Here is a 4,629-nt window from a genome sequence, read left to right as displayed (position 1 = left end):
TAGTTTACGTTATTTAATTACATTCCTATGTGATCAATAAAGGGGTATTGTAGGCCAATATTAGTCATTTAAAACATATACAATGATGATAATGATGGTGAAAACAACTCCCCCCACTGGCTACTGACTGTATTTGAAATGCTTTTTGTTTAATAGTAATAATAATCATTTTTATTATAACCACAATAAACCAGAAGAAGATTCCGTAGTTACCCCGGCAACGTTACGTCGCGCTTGACGGCAACGTGACGTAGCCACTTTACCCACAATCACCTCACTTTCATCCGATTTCATCTGACAACGGACTACAGTAAGTATCTAAAACAAGGGGAGTTTATTTCTTTAAAACACGAAATAATATTGCTTTTATTTATTCCACTGCAGCACAGTCTCTATAGCGTTTCATTCCTGGATATTAGTTTGAGTTTTGGAGTGTGTTTAGCTTTTACAATAGGCCAACTAGCGGCCACGTTCAGCTAGCCTCCGGCCTTCCGGTCAACGTTTTTAGCTGGATAGCATTTATAGTTTATACAGCTAAATGACATTAGCTGTCACCGGCAAAGTTGGATAGTGGAAGTGCGTGCTTGAAAAATATGTTTACATTTATGTATTTGCACATGTGTTGTACAGACAGTGTTCAACACAGAGTTTTAATAGTGGCTAATGCATCGGCGATGGAGTGGAACAAAAATGTGGAACTGGAGTTTTTCCAGAGGATTTGACTGGCCACCCAATGTCCCACTCTGAATCAGAAATACTTCATTGATCTCCGTGGGAAATTGGGATTGTTACATTGTAGAATTTAAATATATAGTAGAAGATATAAGAAAAACAAGTGCATAATATAACAATATGCACAGTATAAATGCATAATGTATGCCAGAGTATTGCTCAGATTAATTAGTATTGCATATAGAGTAATGCACAGATTAATTAGTATTGCATAGAGTATTACACAGATGTTACTGTTATTCTAAATAATCCTAATCATGTTTTTCTTTTTTTCTGTTTTACAGCGTCATTACAACACTTAATATCACCAACACACACATATCCACACACACACACACACACACACACACACACACACACACACACACACACACACACACACACACACACACACACACACACACACACACACACACACACACACACACACACACACACACACACACACACACACACACACACACACACACACACACACACACACACACACACACACACCCACACACACACACACACACACACACACACACACACACACACACACACACACACACACACACACACACACACAACCAACGGCACTTTTAAGAGCCACTCTTTCTATCACTCTCTCACTTTCTCTTTTAATCACTCGGTCACTTTGTCTGTTAATCACTCTCCTGTCTTTCTCTCACTCCTACAAATGGCTGGAGGGTCACAAAAAAAGACCTGCCCAAATTGTAATGAACACATTTACTGTGGAAATCAAATCTGCCCACTCTGTGAACATCCACAGCCAAAAAATGTGACACTAAAAAAGAAAATGGACAAATTCCAAAGCCAGCAGAAGCAGTGGTTGTCATCCAAGACTAAAAACAGAACCAAGTCCCACGTTCTTGATGACGCCGCCCTTCTGGTATGTAGTTTACAGAATTATCTCATTCACCAAAAGTGTGAAAAGTAGTTTTATTACTTTGACAGAGGATTATAAATTAACTGGTATTGCTTCACATCCACATTATTAATTGTATCATTAATGAGAATATAATTCATGATTAATGATTTTCAAACAAAATTAACTATTATGTGTATGAAGTTTAGGAAGTGTCTCATAAGTTAAAAATCAGGGCAAGCTTGCAGATAAATTCAAATGTAAACAACAGTTTTGTGTATTTATCTAATTAATCTCTCGACCTCTCAACAATTATTTTCCCAGCTGGAAAAGTTACATGCCCTTGGCTTGAAGCCCCTGCTGCTGCTGGCGTATCCCCCTACCAAGCGGGTGCCACGGGCATATAAAACAAAGGTTTTGATGCCCATGCATGCCCAGCTGAGCACATCAGCCAAGACATGCCTCGACAATGTGGAGGCCATCTATAAACTGATGGTTGCAGGTGAGATTGCATTTATTTAATAACCATCTGCACGAGTCACTCATGCATATATTAACTATCTGTTATACAATGTGTGGTGTTGATTTGTCCTGTTTATTTCAAAGCAAGCAACAAAGAGTCCTTTTAAAAAGCTGGGGTCTCATGTATAACTGTTATGTATGCACACAACAGGGCTTGAAAGAGGTGTATGCCACTTCCCATGCAAAAGTTGTAATCTATATTTTGAAAAATGTTTACAGAAGATTATGGTGACAGGGGAAACTGTCTATGCAGATGGTAAGGTGGTGAATTGAAGCCAGATTGTAGAAATACATGTTATAAGCATCATTATACATATAATAAAGCCTCTCACATATTTAATTTCAGTTACTATCACACGTTTCTTAAAGATCCTACATTCAAACCATCAGTGTTATTTGTGCATATGCTTGTGAGCCATAACTAATTCCATAAGCATCTTTCAATTGTAAAAGAAGTAAGCCAACTCAAATCTCAAATAAAATTCCACTTTGTATTTCATCAGCACTGTCTCGCCATCGCATTCCCCATCGGAGCGCAGAGGAGATGGTTGAAACAGTATAGTACTGACACTCATGGTCAGTTGTGGAGCGCACCACAGCTGATGACAAAAATCCAAGATAACATGAAATAGCAGTAAACAATAGCAGAACAGATGCAAGTACCAGACTGTGTCTCCAATGCGTTCTGTGGTGCACAAAGAGCGCGCTGAAGACACTGCGGCCCCCACACACGTCTTCTCAAGTGACCTCACCCAGCACATCTTCCCCACCTACACATTTGGATAGCAAAGTCTAGAAGTAAAGCCAGTGACTCGCACAATCTCACATATGAGTCCTAATTATATTGCTGGCCAAAAATTAAATAAATACATTTTGTTCACTTATCAAACTTCCATTTTCCAATGATAACCCAGTGTGGGGGATACCATTAACTTTTGCAAATATTGAAGCGATCATTGATTGCTGTAAACATTTAATTACTGTATGATACTCGTAATGCTGCATGGTGGACCACTGGCACTGCTAGGACGCCCTGAATGTAAGAATTAAGAGGGGACAAGTGTTCTGGGACCTCCTCCACCACAATCAGAGTCACAGTCACATAGTCAGAACAAATGGTATCTTCTTCAAATAAATTGCGCTGAGCAGTGGCTCTGTGGACAACCCTCAGCTGCTCTGGCTGCTCTGCCCTGATGCCAAGCAGATACCTGTGGGTGACATCATACTCAATCAATCTTTTTTTTACAGTTTAGGTTGATTAGGGTTGCCTTTGTTTGCATGTTTTTCACATTGGCCTAATTTCATATTTTATAATGTATGTGTGTGTATTCCATGTTCCTGTTTTCGAACATTCAATGTTCAAAGGTGTTGTCATATGCACAGCTACAGCGTAGTTGTTGGCAATGACAATCTTAACTCCCAGGCTCCTCCAACAATGCAGCATACAAATAGTACAAGAAGAAATAAAATAGTGCAAGAAGAAACTAGTCCAACAACGTAGGTGCAAAACTTACATGCAGGAATAAGTCAAATATATACGTATAAAATAGAATAAGATAAAACAGAAAGTAAAATGAAATACTAATATGGGGAGGCATGAATGAAAAGGTTGTATAAACAGATGTGGATATGTATATAAATATATTATATATGAACAGATAACTAACCAATGCAACATTTATGGTATTATACATAATAAATAAATAAATAAATATGTGGGCTTTTAAACAGATTTGTACTACAAACCCTTTGTAGGTTGGACACGACTCAACCCAGACCAAGAGGAGCACCCTGACACACCAACACCACCCCAAGACCCACCCAACCAACTGCCCGATGGTGCCATGTGATCCATCACCCATCCCCCATAACCAGCAACCACAGGAAACAGCCGCTCCACCACCAAACCAGGCTCCCAGCACCCACCCACCACCAAACCAGGCTCCCAGCACCCACCCACCACCAAACCAGGCTCCCAGCACCCACCCACCACCAAACCAGGCTCCCAGCACCCACCCACCACCAAACCAGGCTCCCAGCACCCACCCACCACCAAACCAGGCTCCCAGCACCCACCCACCACCAAACCAGGCTCCCAGCACCCACCCACCACCAAACCAGGCTCCCAGCACCCACCCACCCACCACCAAACCAGGCTCCCAGCACCCACCCACCACCAAACCAGGCTCCCAGCACCCACCCACCACCAAACCAGGCTCCCAGCACCCACCCACCACCAAACCAGGCTCCCAGCACCCACCCACCACCAAACCAGGCTCCCATCACCCACCCACCACCAAACCAGGCTCCCAGCACCCACCCACCACCAAACCAGGCTCCCAGCACCCACCCACCACCAAACCAGGTTCAAATTATGCTGGAACCATCACACCAAATCCCACCAATGCGGCAGCCACGTAAAAGAACCAAAACAATGAAATGAATGTTTAGCTTGTATTCTACTCACATGTAGATGCCACATAAGTATCAGTAAGTTAATGTTG

At 41.8% G+C, this 4,629-nt stretch overlaps 1 long non-coding RNA gene across 1 annotated transcript; it reads left to right on the top strand.

Annotated features, from left to right (window-relative positions):
• Positions 1 to 208: 208 nt before the first annotated feature.
• On the top strand, positions 209 to 3,965 carry LOC117461437 (uncharacterized). Its single transcript, XR_004553697.2, has 3 exons — positions 209 to 310; positions 1,928 to 2,105; positions 3,881 to 3,965. It is a non-coding gene; the product is annotated as an uncharacterized lncRNA (long non-coding RNA).
• Positions 3,966 to 4,629: the final 664 nt, after the last annotated feature.

The sequence above is a fragment of the Pseudochaenichthys georgianus genome, chromosome 16, assembly GCF_902827115.2.
Source record: "Pseudochaenichthys georgianus chromosome 16, fPseGeo1.2, whole genome shotgun sequence".
Classification (NCBI taxonomy): Eukaryota; Metazoa; Chordata; class Actinopteri; order Perciformes; family Channichthyidae; genus Pseudochaenichthys; species Pseudochaenichthys georgianus.
This window is presented reverse-complemented; position numbering and strand designations above follow the sequence as displayed.